The 18,741-nt window shown below is 45.9% G+C and overlaps 1 long non-coding RNA gene across 1 annotated transcript; it reads left to right on the top strand.

The window, feature by feature from the left end:
• Window positions 1–14,347: 14,347 nt before the first annotated feature.
• On the top strand, window positions 14,348–18,490 carry LOC118354963 (uncharacterized). Its single transcript, XR_004816468.2, has 3 exons — window positions 14,348–14,532; window positions 16,365–16,424; window positions 18,137–18,490. It is a non-coding gene; the product is annotated as an uncharacterized LOC118354963 (long non-coding RNA).
• The last annotated feature ends 251 nt before the right edge of the window (window positions 18,491–18,741 follow it).

The following is an 18,741-nucleotide window of genomic DNA, read 5'->3' on the forward strand; positions in this document are numbered from 1 at the left end:
AGTTAACTACATTAGCACCTTTTAATTGAATTAGAAATTAGATGGGGGTCATGAATATTTCACTCAGGCTCACTGCTAGCCTTCCCAATTACCATCTTAAAAAAACAAAATGCCCTCACACAGCCATAAACAGGTGGATTTGCAATGTTCATGTTCCTGGCCTTTCTCATAATTTTGCCACAAAAGTCATCCCATTGTCAAAAATGAATTAAAAAAAAGAATTTTTAACTTTCATGCTGCTCTTCTATGCTTCCAGGAATGATGCAAGGAGTTTTCTGTCCTGAGAAAACTTTCAAAAAAACATTTACTCAACACAAACTGGAAACTGTCAAACCCACTGCATGCTGAAGAGATAATGCACTTAGAGCAGAGTTGGACCTTACAAGGTTCTCAACCATGGTTCTCAAAAATTGACATTTGGGGTCAGAATTCTGTGTTGTGGGCAGCTGTCTTATATTGCTGAATGGTTAGCAGCTTCCTTGGTCTGTACCCACTAGATGCTAGTGTCACGCAATCATAACTACTCCTCTGAGTTGCTGGAAAACTGACCAACGTCAAGTGATTAAAAGACATGGCTGAATGAGTGCTTCTTTGCTGTTGGCTGAAGTAGTAGTGGTGGCAATGGCAGGACTAGCAGGACTTGCATGGAGACCTGAGGGATGGGGCAGGAGGACTAGCTGCCCCCATTCTATTTATTCTTCACTCAAGGAAATGCCCTAATAGTGGGCTGAGCCAGAGTTATCTCCCTGTCTGAAGAAAGGGCCCAGGTGATACCTTCAAAGGCTGTAAGTGGTGACTTTTAGCTTGTCTAACCTATCCTAAATACCACATATTCAGTGGGCGGTCAAGGCAAGGCTCAGATCTTTCCACAATAGACAATTGAGATGGCATGGTGAGGTGTTTTTTGTTTTGTTTTGTTTTGTTTTTTAAGTGTGGTTTGGAGCCAGGTAGACTTGAATTTCAAACTTGACTTATGATTTTGGGAGGTCTCAGGCAAGTTTCTTAAGCTACCTGAGTCTCAGATTCCTTAGCTTTAACATGGAGTCACTGAGAATGACCCCATACATTGGTTATAAGTAAATGCAATAATGCTCATAGTGCCATGTTTGGCTCAGAGTAGGTACTCTATGATCAGTAGGGATTATCATTTTTGTGATGAATATTATGATACTCTATACCATGGTTTCTCAACCTTGACACTACTGACATTTGGGGATGTTGTAGGGGGCCACCCTGTGCATTGTAGAATGTTAGCAGCATCTCTGGCTACTTAGATGTTAGTAGCACCTGTCACCAGCTGTGACAACCAAAACTGTCTCTAGATATTGCCAAATGTCCACTGGGGGCAAAGCTACCCCCAGTTGAGAACTACTGTTCTTACAGGAAATGGATTCCCCTCCTAGTCTACTTGGTCACCCTGTCCTGGGTCAACACCACCTCTTCTGAGAAGATACCCTGACAACCTCACATCAAATTAGCCACTCACTCTGCTGCCTCGTAATTGTTTGCTCATCAATCTCACCTGCTAGACTGACAGCACCTCGAGGTGCTCAAGGGGTTCATTTATATCAGTATCTGTAGTTGGCACAAAGTGAAGAGTAGCAGACAGAGCAGGAGAGAGAAGAAAGTCAACTACTATTTGTTGAGCACCTACTGTATACCACAACTACTAACCCACTTGCATGCATGATTTCTTTTGATCTCCTCAATAGGTGTGTAAGGGATGTACCATTGTGTCCATTTTGCCAATGAAGAAATGGAGGCTGAAAGAGGAGTTCATTTTGAGATACACAGCGAGAATGTAAATGGACTTGGGGTTTGAATCCAGATCTGCGTGGCCCCCCCAGACCTCTCCTCTGTACCAAGCATCCTCCAAAGCAGGAACTGAGGCACCTTCTCCCCAACCTGTGCCATGTGCTCAAGCTTCCCCTCTCTCCGGAACTGGAAAGAAGAACATTCTCAAATGAATTCCTCACCCCAGGATGAGATAAAATTATGGTGGTGTGCCAAAGGCCAAAGAGTGAGTAGAAATGGCTGACCTGCTTGAAGAAACAATCCATTCTGAATCCAAAGATGAGGCACCGAGCATTTTTCACTCTTGCTGAAAAGGTCAAATTAGAGGCAGCGGGACCCAAAGTGAGACCTTTTAGCAATTTCAGAAAGTTCAGCCTGCAGCTTGGGGGCAAAGCTGAAGCTAATTCCCACATCCTCCTAGCCCTTCTTTCTACCTCTGGCTTCCAACACCAGCAGGCCCCAGGCTTCCCTCATCAGGCAACCGCCTGCATGGGGCACGGGTTCTGGGCTCATGCAGGAGGCATGCCCCTGCCCCAGACTTCACCACTGCCCAGTGTAGCTGCTTCTTAGGGGTTGGCGAGCCTCATTATTTCAGAGATCCTGAGACATGCCGTACATATGCTAAGGGGGACATATAGAGTGGGCAGCAGGCTCCAAAAGGTTAACATCCTCCTTTGCAGATGGTTACCGCAGTTGCTATGGATATCTCCTACGGGAGGCTTTGCAAGTTCCACATGAAAGGGGCTGAAATTAATAAACTCCTTTGAACTTGGAGCAAATAAACTGGGTTGGGCTGCAAATGCTTCAACCTGTTTATTTCTAGCTCGGACAGGGGGCCTAGGTATGCGGGGTTGTGTGTGGAGGATGCTTGGAGATTTGATCTCACGTACACAAATGTGTGTGTGCCTTTGTTTTGTCTGCACACAGGCATGAAGCAGGGTCACGAAAGGATCAGACTGTCTGCATATCCAAAAGGGCAAAGATTTATTTGCCAGTTTCCCCAACCAGACAGCAAGATACTTGAGGTCAAGAGCTGTTTTTATTCATCTCTGCAATCCTATTAGCACCTAGCCCCATGCCGTGTAGATGTTCGGTGACTGTTTACTGAACAGCTTCATCTGTTCATTTAACACATACTTTTGAGTGCCTGCTACAGGCAAGGCACTGTGTTATATGAAAAGACTATTACCACAGTAAACACAGTGGAGAATCCTTTTATTCAGGGAGCTAGGGCTGTGGGGAAGATAATGGGTTGATGGGTGAAGAAACTCCCAGTTGGAAAGTCACTGTGAGTACCCTTTCCTCTGGCTGGTATGTGTTTTGGTGTATGTGTGTGTGTCCATATAATGGGTCTGTACATACATGTGTTTATAAACAGTCAAAAGGGGGACACCTGGGTAACTCAGTTGGGTGTTTGCCTTCGGCTCAGATCATGATCTCAGGGGCCTGTGATCAAGCCCTGCATCAGGCTCTCTGCTCAGCAGGGAGTCTGCTTCTCCCTCTCCCTCTGCCTGCTGCTCCCCCTGCTTGTGCGCGCTCTCTCTCTCCTTTCAGTCTCAAATAAATAAAATCTTTTTAAAAATTGTCAAAAGAATGCATTAAAAAAACCAAGTGTTAGTGAGGGAAGAGTCCAGGTTCAGAGGTTAAAGAGATGGGCTCTGGAGTCAGAGTCTGGATATTGAAGTCCTGCTTCTATTGCTTATTAGCTACATGTACTCAATCAGAGCATCCAGTTTCCCAGACCATTCAGCAAATAAATGTCTTTTGCACACCTACATGTGCACTCCCGAGGCGCTGGAGACACAGCAGGGAGCCCAGCAGACATAAACCCCTGCCTTCCGATGTAATTGTCATAAAGCACAGCAAGGGTCTCCAAGGGGAAGACACGTGTCCAACAGGGATAATATATGTACAGCAAGAGACCCCAAGGTGGCCCAGGGAACTAAGGCAGGCATCTGAAGGGAGTGACTCTTAGAATAAGACATGAAGAGTACACAAGATTTAGCAAGATGATGAGTAGGAGAAGGGTCCAAGCAGAAGAAATAGTGTGCACAGAACTCTCAAGGAAAAAGCAAGTGCCTCATGTTCGAAGAGCTGGAGGATATTGAACATGGCAGCAGCACTGAGCGTGAAGGGAAGAAAAGGCGTATGCATGAGTGTGGATGTGTGTGTCTGAATGTGGCTGTGTGTGTCCAGGCATATGATTGTCGGTGAGTACAGAACCCTTACAAGAAGCTCACGGATTCTGTGACCAGAAAGCTGCCAATGGCGGAATAAGATTTCCTATGGGCTCTCTGTAACCACACAGCAAAATCAATATTCTAACCAAATTGCTTTTATAGATAATGTATCATGTAAGAAAGGTTTTAATTAAAGTAGGTCTCTACAAAGGTGTCTCTAAGATGCACAGATCTTGGTGTTCTGCTCAGGCACAGCTCAGGACAGGTGTGGAACATGTAGGGGGCCAATTGGCAGAGCTAGCCTCCCATTCCCTGTCCTCACCTGCTTGGTGTCCTTCTCACTTTGCCTTGTTGGAAATTGGTGAAATAAGAGGATATTCAGGAAATGCTATTAATCCATATATGTTCTATCAAACTATCCAGACATACGGGTAGTCAAAGAGATATGAATCAAAACAAAATGCACCTTTGCCTCAAAGATAAAATGTATATTTAAAATGTATACAATGGAATATTACTCAGCCACTAGAAATGACAAATACCCACCATTTGTTTCGACGTGGATGGAACTGGAGGGTATCATGCTGAGTGAAATAAGTCAATCGGAGAAGGACAAACATTATATGGTCTCATTCATTTGGGGAATATAAAAAATAGTGAAAGGGAATAAAGGGGAAAGGAGAAAAAATGAGTGGGAAATATCAGGGAGGGAGACAGCACATGAGAGACTCCTAATTCTGGGAAATGAACTAGGGGTGGTGGAAGGGGAGATGGGCGGGGGTTGGGGATGACTGGGTGATGGGCACTGAGGGGGGCACTTGATTGGATGAGCACTGGGTGTCATTCTATATGTTGGCAAATTGAACACCAATAAAAAATAAATTTATTTTTAAAAAAGAAGGTTAAAAAAATAAAATCATATTTAATTATGGCAAGAGTGCATTGTGCCAGGCATGGTGGTTGACAGGCATGTACATTGATCCATATTTTCTGAAAGGCAACTGAACCATATGTATATGAAGCTAAACCAGACATACCTTGGGATTCGGTGTTTCCATTTCCAGGAACTTAGCCAAAGGAAATAATCACTCAAATGGGCAGGTTAAACAGGAAAAAAATAATTGCTTGTCGAAGTATCATTTAGAATATGAAATGTTTGTTATGGTGATGTGATCTTTCCCAAGTTCCTATAATTGGCCTCTAAAGGCTGAGAACATAAAGGTAGTAAGCATCCCACAATTTAATTATGGTGACCGCCAAATACTGGACAAAGGCAGTGGTGTGCTGGCTAGTGTCTAACAACTGGCTCTGGGGTCAGGGTGAAGGCAGTCTGTCTGATGACATCAGTTTCCATGGTATAAATATTCCCACCAGGGCTGATGCCCAGGTACCAACGTGCTCTCACCTACATGGAGCTTGGAAGAGGTACTACCCGTTGGCGCTCACAAGCCAGGATGAGCGGACTTCAGCATACCATAGGTTAGAGGTGTTGCTTTAGCACAAGGGCACTGATCCCTTCTGCCCATGCCTCAGCGAAAATATAAAAGGACAGCGTGGGAAATGAGGTCACCTGTTGGGAGGTGCAACATTGGTGAGAGTCTCCCTTCCTCCTCCCCTCCCCAGAGATTCCTCTCTCTGCAGCCAAAGGAGGGAGGCAAGAAAGAAGAGGTCACGAGAAGCATTTATAAGATGGGTGACTCTCTCCCCAATTGCTGCCCATGACTCTAGCGCCTTGTGAACTGGACTTAAGGCACTGGGTGCAGTCATGGTGCAGACTGACCAGCAGGTGGAAGGGACAAGAACCACTTTGTTCTCTCCAGTTCTAGCTGCTCGAGATGGAAAGGGTGGGAGGAGGGGACTTCCAACAACATATGGGATTGAAACTGTGACGTGACCAAGATGGGAGCCTTAACGACCAGAACGAGACTTGATACCAGAATGTGTCTGTCTGGTCTAGATCAGGGATCTCGAGGAAGCCTGCTAGGATACAGAAAAGGGAAATTTCTTGTTGTTGTTATTTTTTTAAAGATTTTATTTATTTATTTATTTATTTATTTATTCATTCATTCATTCATTCATTCCTTCATTCATTCATGAGAGACACACAGAAAGAGGCAGAGACACAGGCAGAGGGAGAAACAGGCTCCCCGTGAGGAGCCCGATATGGGACTTGATCCCAGGACCCAAATTAGGGCCTGAGCTAAAGGCAGACACTCAAACCACTGAGCCACCCAAGCATTCCCAGAAAAGGGAAATTTGAAAATGTGAAGTTAGTAGCAGTTATTGGAAAAGTGAAATTCTTTCATGCTTTTTAATCAATGATTATAGTCATATGGATCACACTTTTGACGTAACCTAAGTATCCATCCAATAGGAATTAATCACAGTATAGAACCTCCAATTAACGGGACAGCATGCAGCTGTGCAAAGGTCTTTATACCCATTCTGCGTGTGTGTGTCTGCAGATGAGCATGTGCACACATGTTATCAGTGACGCAATTCCAGTAACACACCACAATTACCAGTATGTGCTTATTAGAGGTTTTCAAAACTTAAATTTTATATTCTCATTTTAACTAGATAGTTGATAAAACCATTAGTTTAAGAAACTCTCTTTTTCATTGGTCTACTTGGATGTGGCCAACAGTGGAGTAGCTACTACACATTCTTCCTTCTAGAGTTACCAGCTTGGAAATATGACCACAACAAATCAGTACATGGGAATGGAAAGCGATTCACAAATCATGATATACAATATAATTACACTTTTCTAAAAATTTTATAAAGCTTACAACTACAAGTAAAGAAAAGATTCTGGAAATGCACACATTAAAATATTAAGAGTGGTTGCTCTGGGCAGTGTATATAGACTTTCATTTAATTATTCTTTCAGCCTTGTCATTATTTTACAGATATTCATTAAGTTCTCACAGTGAATCAGATACTGTGCTAGGCACTTGTCCTTTTCAGTTTTATCCAGGAATCAGCTCTATGTATCTTTCCCTATAATTAGCATTATTCTTTTTTTTTAGGTTATATTTATTTATTTATTTAAGATTTTTAATTTATTCATTCATGAGAGACACACAGAGAAAGAGAGAGTGAGGCAGAGACATAGGCAGAGGGAGAAGCAGGCTCCATGCAGGGAGCCCGATGTGGGACTCGATCCCGGGACTCCAGGATCAGGCCCTGGGCTGAAGGCAGCGCTAAAACGCTGAGCCACCTGGGCTGCCCAGATTATACTTATTTATTCCTCACACACACACACATACACACACACACACACACACAGAGAGAGAGAGAGAGAGAGAGAGAGAGAGAGAGAGAGAGGCAGACATAGGCAGAAGGAGAAGCAGGCTCCCTGTGGGGAGCCTGATATGGAACTCGATCCCAGGACTCTGGGATCACAAACTGAGCCAAAGGCAGATGCTCAACCACTGAGTCACTCAGGTGTCCCAGCATTACTCTTATAATCGGGGCAGGGACATAGGGAGGTTTATTCTTGGTTGAAAAATGAAGTACTTAGCACATAGTACTTAGACCCTAGAAAGTGCTTGGTAATGGTGGCCATTACTTTATCATTCTGTGAATCTGGGGGCTTTATCTACCATAACTTCTGGGGTAACTGTCCTGACTGAATAGTAATGATAGCAAGTATTCATATAGTATTGATTACATGTAATACTCATCTTATTTGGTCCCTATGATAACCTCAACATAGCAACTACTTTCATTTTACACATCAGAACAATGGGGGAAGAAATGTAGTTATTGTGACATTAGGTCTCCTCCCTCTATGTCCCCAACCTGACCTGAACTCAGGGCAGTACTTTTCACCCTCCATCAGAGGACCTGCTCTGCTGGGAACAGTGGAAGCAAGCTCAAGTACATACATATGCATGTGCATACACACTCAGAAATGGATTGGGATGGGACTGGCCTCAGTTACCGCAGGTGACTCAGTCAGGGGAGAAGGCTGTGTAATGCAGACAAATGTGAGATAATATATCTGGAGCCAATGAGCCATAAGAGAGGGAGAGTAGATATTAGATAGAAAGTCATGAGTCCTTCTAGTCAGAAAGGGACTTAGAGGTTACTGTTAAAAAGAAAAAAAAATTTCTTGAGGTATTGTCAGAGAAAACTTGGGAAACAGAGGCTCCCTGTGTCTTTCCCTATACTAGCTTCCCCACTGGGTGGAAGCCAGGAGGAGGTGGGTCTTTCTAGCCTGTTGGGCTCAGGATCCTTTCTGAGCTGTAGGCAAATGCTGTTCCTGTGTCCAAATCAAGATGCCAAGTTTGAATGACAGGAGGGTGTACCTGGACATGGTCAACAAGAGGTGGTGGGGGTTGGGAGGGGGCGGTGGGAGATGGGGTTTCAAGATCTCAGAGTAAGGAGTCTTATGGTGGCTGGAGAATCTGGGCAGGAAGGTGAAGTGGGTGTGAACTGTGGATGGTCAGGGTGAAGTGCACACATTGAAAGGGCTGAGACTGGAAGGATTCAACCACATGGGACAGATGGAAGATGAAGAGTCAGGGGAAGTCTTCTGAGGCAATGGTGCGTGTTTCCATGCTTCACTCCCAAGACTCATGATGCTTTCAGTTACGATGCTGAGATAACCTGATGTCTGGGGGAAAGAGGAGTCTGGCGCCAAACACACCAGCTGTGGGTTGTAGCCCTTCTGTGGAATACCTGCATTAGCCTGAGCAGGTGGCCTTGCTGCCCTGGGCCTCATTTCCCTCATGTGGAGAAGGTCTGTGGCCGAGAGCAGGCAGTGCGTTTCTGCTTGAGCCTTCCAGTGCCCCCCTGGACATCTCAGATGTGTGTGGATGTATCCGATGAACTGATGAGAAGGGGTATGTAGGAGGTTCCTTGAGAGCAGGAATATAACCATGAGGGCTAGAGGGACCCTTTGGTGCCCAACTTGGGGGCAGAACCAGCAGGGTAGAAGAAGTCTGTGGCAGGAATGACAGTACCCAGCAAAGTGGCACAGGGATACATGAAAGCTGTAGGAAGGAATGCATTCTCGAACAATATAAGAGAGCATGGCGGGTCAGAGTTTCTTGGGGAGCAATCTGCATGACACCAAAACTTCCAGGGCAAGCAGGTGGGGCCAGAGGGTTCTGGGGTATTCGGACGGCCCAGATGGGTGAGCTGGCAAGAAACTGTAAATATTTCCCTCTTCTCAGTAACTTATTATAGAGAGGCAGGATACAATTTTCTTGGAGATGGAACAGGGCTGGGCAAGTCCATTTTACTCAGATTTCAAGAATGTTTCTATTAGGGAAAGGAAGATTCAGGATGCTTTGAGCAGGGAAGAGATTTCAAGGTGACCTTGTGGAAGGAGCCAGCATTATGAAACGTTTTTGATCGAGTAGAACAAGATAAGCTGCTCATGTTTTAGAAGAGTTCAAAGCCCTGGACACCAGCTGAAATAAGAAAATTCAATTTCTGGCATAAGATTGTGCTTTTTCTGCCTTCTAGGAGAATATACACATCCACCCCTCCTCCCCTTAATGAAAGCCGAGTGTTCCTCAGTGGTGATCCTGGCATAAACAGGACTGTAAAGGCAGGTTTGCACGGCACAGGTGATGCTGCCCGCAGGTGTTCAGAGACGGGATTACTGTTTCAGTCCACATTCTTCCATACAACCCCTCACATGGCCAGCACTGGGACCAGGGAGAGACCCAGGGTTATTTCAATATCCGGTTTTCTTTTGTTCTCCCATAAAAATGATACAGAAAACTCCTCTGTGTTTATCCAAGAGAGTCCTGTCCAGCAGAACTCTCTGCATGGGTGAGAACAGGCCATATCTATGCTGTCCAATATGGTAGCCACTAGCCACCGGGTCACAGAGCACCTGAAACATGGCAAATGCTGTGGAGAAACTCAATTTCAAATCTGACCTCATTTTCATGAATTTAAATTGGCCCTTGTGTTTGGGGGTGACCTCATGGGACAGCACAGAGCTCAAAGATTCAGTGGGAAGGGCAGGGCCCAACCAGCATGGGCTCAATTTCCACCTCTATCTTTCACTAGCTGTGGGACGTAGGACAGGTGTCTTAACCTCTCTGACCCCCAGTCTCCTCACCTGAAAAATGGGGATGATGATATCTATGCTGCAGGACTATCATGGCAATGAGTAACACATATTGACTGCTCAGCAGGCCATATGCATTCAGTACATCACAGCTGTAGCTGTGATGCGTTTCATTCTTCTCTCCTGCCCTAAGTAAGAAGCATGGTCCGTGATGGGCTGGGATTTCTTGGGGCTCTTGCTGACTCTGGTGGGGCAAAGGGACGTGGAGCGCTGAGGGATGTGATGCATGTTGTCCTGTGGGCAGGCACTGCAGCGGACAGTGGGAGGTGATGAGGAGCCTAGAGGGGGCCAGTCGGCAGGAGGAGTTCCGATTTAGGAGCTCCCCCACGCATTGGGCAGCAAGGGGAACCTGGACACCAGTGCGAGAGTGGGAATGGGGAGGGCTGCCCCTCTCCATCCGCAGCTCTGCACACCACTGATTATGCCCACAGAGGGAGGAGGCCTCTCTCCTAGGGACTGAGTGCCCCTGAAAGGACGAGAAGCTGCTGAGCCAGAGGGGGACAGGGGGTGTTGGGGAGAAGGCACAGGCGAGGCAGGGGGGTGCACAGAGGGACAAGGATGAGACAGAAACAGAGAGAGGCAGGGGCATCTGGAAGCAGAGAGATGAAGGATGACATAGAGACAGATACCAGAGAGCAGAGACGAAAGGACCAGGCTCAGGGGGAGACAGAGAAAAACACAGGTACACGCACACGCCCACTGAACAAGAGCGGGAGCATCAGGCTGCGAGAGAAGCAGAGAAACAGAACCGCGGAGAGCGGGGACAGGGACAGGGAGGGCCGGAGGGAGAGCTGAGAAGGGCCTGGCGCACAGGCTCAGGGCAGAGGGGACACCGGCGGGAAGACGGCACTGGAGCCCCAGGGCGCCCCCCTGGGCAGGGAAAGGAGCCAGGATGGGCTTCCCAGCAGAAGGGTGGCAAACCAACGGTGGAGCCAGTCCTGACTTCTGTCCCACGGCTTCTTTTGTTCCCGCTCCTCACTGTGTCCGTAGGGAGGGCTCCCAGGGCAGCAAAGGTTTCCAGAGCCCCTGCTCGCTGGCTCCCCCTCCCTGTGTCTTTCTCCCTGAGTCGTTAATCTTGGAAGACAGGTGGGTCTTTTATTAGCTATCTCCAAGGGTCAGCTTAGAAGTATCTGGGGAGATACCAGTTCAGAATGTCATTTGTCATCGGGGGCCTGACGGGCAGCCGTATTGATTCAGCCCCCTTCCGGCCTCCTGTTAACGCAGGAGGCAAAAGCTGCAGGCAACCTTGTCCCGCACTAGGGTTTTCATTCCTCTCTCCTGCCCTTCCTTCATTTATGCATCAGGGCCAGCCGCAGGGAGAAGGAGGCCACCGAGACATGTGTGTCCTGGGAACAGGTGGAGGTGTGTTCCCGCTCCCTGCAATGCCTCCCCCCACAGACCAGCACTTCTCAATCTTCACCGCATGGACTCTCCTGGGAGGCTTTTAAAAAGGCAGAGGAGGCTGAGGCTTACCCATAAAGGTTAGATTGAATTGCTCTGGAGTAGGGCTCAAGCATTACATTTCTTTTTCCTTCCTTCCTTCCTTCCTTCCTTCCTTCCTTCCTTCCTTCCTTCCTTCCTCCCTCCTTCCTTTTTCCTTCCTTCCTTCCTTCCTTCCTTCCTTCCTTCCTTCCTTCCTTCCTTCCTCCCTCCCTCCCTCCCTCCCTCCCTCCCTTCCTTCCTTCCTTCCTTCCTTCCTTCCTTCCTTCCTTCCTTCCTTCTTCCTTACTTCTTTCTTTCCTTTCTTTTTTTCTCTTTCCTTCCTTCTTTTCTTTCTTTTCTCTTTTTCTTTTCATTTCCTAAGGCTATCCTTAGGTGATTCTAAATGAGTCGCCAGGACTTGAGATCTGCCTGGCTAGATCCTCCCCTGCCTGCCAGATTGCCATGATTCATGAGGGACACCACCTCTGTGAGGTCTTCCCTGATAACCCTCACTCCAACCAACTCTATTACCATATCCCTTGCTTTCTCTACAAATCACTAGTAGGTATCTAAAGTGGCGTGTGGGCTCTCAAGCCACAGCACATGGCTTCAGATGCCTGAGCCACCCTTCAATAACTAGGAGACCTGGGGCTACTCAATTATTTTCTGTGCTTCCATATTCTTGTCTTCAAAGTGGGAGAGATAAGACTTACTCCCAAGAGCTCTGGCAAGGACCAAATGAACTCATAAACATAATGTGCAGAGGAACATGAGTGCCTGGCCCAGAAGGAGCACTGGATCAATGTCTGCTACTATTATGACCTTGTTTTTGTTTATTTTCCCCTTGAGTATGAGCTCCATCAGAGACCTACGCCACTCTTAACCTCGCCATCATCCCCATTTTACAGAGGAGGAAACTGAGGTACAGAGAGAGTAGGAGACTTATCCTAGGGTCTAGGTGTAACTGGGATGGTTCGACCTGGTATTCCAGGCCTAGCGAGAATAGGTGGTCTGTGAAGGAGGCTGGGAGGTGCTGGGCAGTAGGCCTGTTTAACACCACGCTGTACAGACTCCAGTGAAGGGGAGGGTGGAGCCCTGTGTGCAGGCAGGAAGAATGAGTGTGGTTCAGGGGTATAGGCATCATGTGGAGGAGCAAGAAGAGGTGAGGAGGGAGAGGTAAGCGCCACGACCCAAGGTCTCTGGACAGAATATGAAAAACTGAGGGTTTTACTCAGAATTTTTGTCTCCATCTACACAGACACGGATCCACTAGAGCATAGGTCCCTCATGTCCGGCCCTTGGGTCCTGCCACTTGGAACCCGCAGGTCATGGTGGCCTTGTGTCTGAAGTTGGGTGGATGACAGGGGTTTGGGGCCAAAACCTCTCAACTGGATCAGAAGCCCAACTCCCCCCATCTCCAGCTGCATAACTTTGGGCAAGTTCTACAACCTGAGTCTATGCTGGTTTTCTCATGTGTGAGAGAAGGGGCTAGAACCCCCCCCTCCCAAGGTTGGTGATGACTGATGGAGCTAGGGCAGTCTGCCTGTCTCAATAAATGACATTATGGTCATTATGGTCTGCTATTATGGTGGTCCTGACAGTCACCTCCTAGGCGGTGCTGGTGCAAAGAAGAATGAGCACAGGTGGAAACCTTTCCTTGTGGGATGAAGGCAGGAAGCAGGGAGAGAAGAGGGGAGGGAAGGATGACCAAGCCTCCTAGTTTCCCTGGATGGAGGAGTTTCCTTGCATATGTGAATTTTATAGTGGTCAATCCAGGAAAGTCCCAGGCAAATCAAGATGAGTCAGTCACCCTATAGGAAGGTTTAAAGAAATAATACTTAACTATTCCCAAAATTAGAATCAGTCAAAAAACAAAACAGAGAAATGGATCCAAGCTACAGCACAACAGACTGAGGTTAAATCTCACGTAGGACTTTCTAGTGGCTGAACAAAAGGCAAGGCTGGGCATGCCCAGAGCAACCCAGGAGGAAGCTCAGAGCCCTGGAGGGAGCCAGGAGAAATGCAAAAGCACCTCTCTTTGGATGAAATGTCTGTGTCAGCTGCTGGTTGCTCCCTGTGACAGATTCAACTCGGTCTCTACTGGCCTGTGACCATGAACATCCACAGAGCCAGCAGCACATTTCCAAATTCCAGGCCTCAGAGGCTTGTGGAAGCAGCTCAGCTGGCTTCTGACCGTGCAGTTGAGGGGAAGGCTTATGCTTGGTGGCACTTGGCCTAACCTCAGAGAAAGCGTTCTTCTAGAAAGATTCATGATAGCCATCCAGGTTGCAGATGCCAGGCCTTAACTTCCAATTCCGGGAGCCCCATGGCATGTGCCTCTCACCTGCCAAAGAGCACTGCGTTGGGTCTAGGAGGGGGCAAATTTACAGCATATTATCTACAAATAAATGTCACAGCAGATTTCTAAGCTTCAGAAGAAAGGAGGACAATTCAGAAAGGGATGCCCCAGGCAATCCTGAACCCCTTCTAACCTGCTGTGTAGACAGGAGATACAGGGTGGGGTGGGGGCAAGGGTGACTCTGCAGCCACTCTCTGCACATGGTGCCAAAACAAGGGCACTAAGGGCCACAGGGCAAGATAGAGCAATCCCATAAAAGGAGGAAATGTTCGGGCTCCCCACTTAAGCAGACAGAGCTGGGAGCTGCCCTTGCTCCTGGAAGGCCTGGTATCACATTCCACAGCCTGAGCACATTTCTTCATCTGTGGGAACACTGTGGTCTGACAGGTTCCTGATGGGAACACTGTGGTCTAACAGGTTCCTGAGGGCCACGTGATGGGACGTGAGGCAACTAGAGGGGACAGATCCCAGAGCAGCTTCTCTGTCTGACTTCGGGGCAGGGCCATTAAGAGCACAGATTCTGCTTTACTTTCCTCAACTTGGTATTATGAAAATTTTAAAATATTCGGTAAAGTTGTAAGAGTAGTACAACAAAGACCACCTAGATTCAACAGCTAACATTTTGGGAAGACGGGTCACCTATCCATCTACCTACCTATCGCACTATCGTCTATTTGCAGGTATGTGTGTATATTTTTTTTTCCTGAACCATTTAAATTACACACATCATGACTCTTCACCACTCCATCGGGTCTCCTAGAGTGAGGCATTCCCACATGCAACTACCACATCATTATCACACCTAAGAAAATGAACAAAGATTCCAGAACATCTAATATCCCAATTCAAATTCCCGCATTTGAAGGGAGAAGAAATGTGTGGGAAATATCAGAAAGGGAGACAGAACGTAAAGACTGCTAACTCTGGGAAACGAACTAGGGGTGGTAGAAGGGGAGGAGGGCGGGGGGTGGGAGTGAATGGGTGACGGGCACTGGGGGTTATTCTGTATGTTAGTAAATTGAACACCAATAAAAAATAAATTAAAAAAAAAAAAACAAATTCCCGCATTTGTCCCAATACATTTCGTTGCTTATCTGAACCACTAGCCAATCAAGATACACGTACTGTGTTTGTTTATTCTCTGTTGCATCATTTGACAGAGATCAGCACTGCTACCCTCCCCAAACACATGCATATTTTTATGATGTCGGGTTGTTTTTGTTGTTGTTGTTTTTGTCTTTGTTTTTTGTAGTCTGGATGAGTTGTCTTGGAGAACATCCCACATTCTGGATTTGCCTGATTGCTATCTCATGTTGTCATTTGATTTGTGCCCCTGGCCCCTATTCCTTCTGTAAACTGGAATTCAAATCTAAATTAGATTCAGGTTAAATTAGATTCTAGTGAATTCGAATTAGATTCAGCTTAAATTAGATTCTAGTTAATTTGAATTAGATTCAAATTTTACCTTTTTGGCAAGGATCCCTTACAGATGACGCTCTGTAACTCAAAGGGCACCACGTCAGGAGGCATTAAGGTGGTGGTACCAGGCCACCCATCGTGAAGGCACAGTTCACCTCCTTTTACTTGAGAAAGGCAGCCACAGGTGATTTGTTGGCACTGGACAAATTTTCTGTTCCCAGTAACCTTTCTCCTGGAAGTGAAAGCATCTGCTGCTAATTCTCCCCTGAAATGATTCTTATGTGGCAAGTTTAAAAATGATATTTTTTCTTGTTCTATTAATGCATCTGTATTTGGTGGTATTCTTCTTAAAGAAGCTCTTTGTTTCTCTCCCTTTGTTCCCTTTCTCCTTCTTTCCCTCTCTCTGTCTCAAGAGTCCCTGTGGACTCAGGAAATCGTAGGTATTCAGTGTATAACAATCAAGTCCTGTCATTTCTCAGGCCAAAACTGTGCCCAAATTTGGACATTACAAGTCCCATAATGCTGGATCAGGGGCTCCTCTTGACACATCTCCATCACCTCTGACACTCCCTTGCTCCCTGGAACAATTAGATGAGCCAGGCTCACCTGCTCCAGGCCAGGAATTGGCCATTTCTCCAAGAACATTACTCCTCTCAGTGGGGAGTGGTATTTTTGTAGTAAGATCTGGGCTCCAGGTATGAGAAATATAGATTCTGCTGCCAGACAGCCTGGCCTTCCATTTGTGTGCCCTCTGGCAAGTCACCTCACTGTTCTGAGTCTCAGTTTTCTCATCGGTAGAATGGGGATGGTAACTGCATACCCTACTTTGTGAGATTATTAAAAGGATGAATTATGTTCATATTTGTAAAGCTGTCCAAACAGTACTTGGCACAGAGTGAGTGCTACACAGATGTTTGCTAAATATATAATGCCTCACAGTTTATGGAGATGGAGGGACAGGGTGGAAAAGACCCTGAGGCATCCACAGGCAGAAAACTTTTTTTTTTTAAAAGAACTATTCTATTCAATTAGGATAGGCCTAAGTAAAAATACCATTATATTTATTTTTACTTCTTCCTTTTCATCTATTAAGGACAGGTGATACTGATTCGACATTTAGAATCTTGAAATAAAGTTTCCTTTTTTAAAAAAGGTAAGTAAATGTTTATTGAAGTAAAACATGGATGCATTTTGACATTTCCTTTTACTTGCCTTTTTAGAGATTTATTTATTTGCAAGATGGTTGGGTCAGAGGAGGATGGAGACAAAGTCTTAAGCAGACCCCATGCTGAACACGGAGTGTGGGAGAGGGCCCTCAGGGCTTGATCTCATGACCCTGAGATCATGATCTGAGACAAAACCAAGAGTCAGACACTTAACCAATTGCGCCACCACCCAGGCACCCCAGACTCATTGATCTTTTAATGAGCATCTATTATGTGCACTGAAGAGATCTAAAGGCATGTCATGCAGTGTCACCTAGTGATTCCAGATGCTGTGAATGCTATTAACTGCAGGTCTTTCACTGATGGCACAGGTTGGAAACAAGGTTTTAATCAGATGGCAGTTTCAGGATCTTTAGAAAACCATTGAATAGAACAGTTACTACAGAGAGACTATTTCTAGGAACTTGGAGACCATTAAAATGGGAGTAGTGCCTCTCTCACCATGAAAGTGTCTTAATCCAGCAGGATTAGGACCCTTTCTGGAGTATGTCTGAGTGTACAGTATATGTAAAGTGAAAGTGTCTCCTAAACCAAAAATTGGGATGCACCATCTGCCAAAAATAAGTGTCTGTGGGGATAGCAAGACAGGCTATTTTAAGTTGGAACTCCCCCAGAAAATCTGGGGTGTAAGCTTCTGACAAGCACCATACAGGCTTCACTCTAGTGCATTCTGCATAACCAATGTTAGCATTTGTCTCCGTGCATTTCTCACATGGCCACAGCATCTGCCAGCAGTTGTGTCTGTGTGTGCTTTGTGATAGATGGGGGGCAGGATGGGAGCCCAGAAGTTCCTCCATGTGTGTGGAAGACAGAACTTCTGGGCACAAATGATGAAGGCAAAGTTCTATAAAGAAGTCAGCGGATTGAGTGAGATGTCCTGATTTTCCCTCCTCTGGATTCCTCTGCTGAAATAATCAGAAGACAGCTTCTCAAGTCAGATGTCTTTATGGAATGGTATATACCTGGAGGATTTTTTTTAAAGATTTTTATTTATTTATTTGACACACACACACACACACACACACACACAGCACAAGCACAGGGTAGCGGCAGGCAGAGAAAGGAGAAGCAGACTCCCCGCCAAGCAGAGAGCCTCACTTGGGGCTTGATCCCAGGACCCCAGGATCATGACCTAAGCTGAAGGCAAATGCTTAACTGCCTGAGAGACCTAGGTGCCCTCTGTCATTTTAATAAAGTTAAAATTTTAACTGCGTGCCTCAGTTGGTTAAGTGTCTGCCTTTGGCTCAGGTCATGATCCCAAGGTCCTGGGACAGAGCTCCACATCAGGCTCCCTGCTCAGCAGGGAGTCTGCTTCTCCATCTCCCTCAATCTCCCTCCTGCTCATTCTCTCTCTCTCTCTCTCAAATAAATAAATAAAATATTTAATTAATTAATTCAATGCAGAATAATTAGGGATAACAGAGCATGACTGCTGAATGAGAACCATCCAATTGGTTGAAGTATACTTCTATCAATCTCAATAAATAACCAGGGATATAGAATTAAGGACAGCCAGGTGGAAAGGGAGTGGACACTGTAAATCCCCAAATGGGCATTCAAGAAAAATTAGTTGAATGAATGAACACCACATAAATTACAGGCTAAGTGACCTATATATTTTCTTTGTCTTTTACTTTAGAATCTTGAAAAACAAATTCACTGGCTGAGATAAGACTGTGAACTGATTCATCTTGGATTAAATGGTCCAATCAGCTACAACCACAAGAATAGAGCTTACAGCACAAATAGCGCTATCTATTAGATAAGGTCTAATAGTGGACACTTGCAAAGGAGACATGGATTAATAAGCAGACACTCCAACTTGATCTCAGCCTCCTTCTCTGCTAAGAAAGTGGCAAGAATTCTTCATCCAGTGTGCCTAGGAGAATTACTCTGGTTTGGTTTGAATAATCGGAGCCCCATGTTGTTTGACTCTATGCTGGAAACCTCATGTCTTAACTTTTTATTCTAAAGCCCTAAGCTTTGTTCTGAATTTATTCATAGTCGTTTATTTCTATGGCAGATGTTATTTCCTCCCAGTTTGCTGCTCATTCTCCCACCCTCTCCGTGCCCTGTTCCCTCATCTCTGTCTCTGTAAGTCTCTCCCCTCTTAGCTCCCTCATCCAACTGTTCTGTTTCTGTCCTTCTGTCCTCTTTAGCATTAGATTCTTTCCTGTAGAATTAACATTCTTTTGGGGGAACTCAGTGAGGGCTAGTTCCTGTGTTTTTACCTGAGAAGAGGTA

This window comes from Canis lupus, chromosome 6 (genome assembly GCF_003254725.2).
Source record: "Canis lupus dingo isolate Sandy chromosome 6, ASM325472v2, whole genome shotgun sequence".
Classification (NCBI taxonomy): Eukaryota; Metazoa; Chordata; class Mammalia; order Carnivora; family Canidae; genus Canis; species Canis lupus.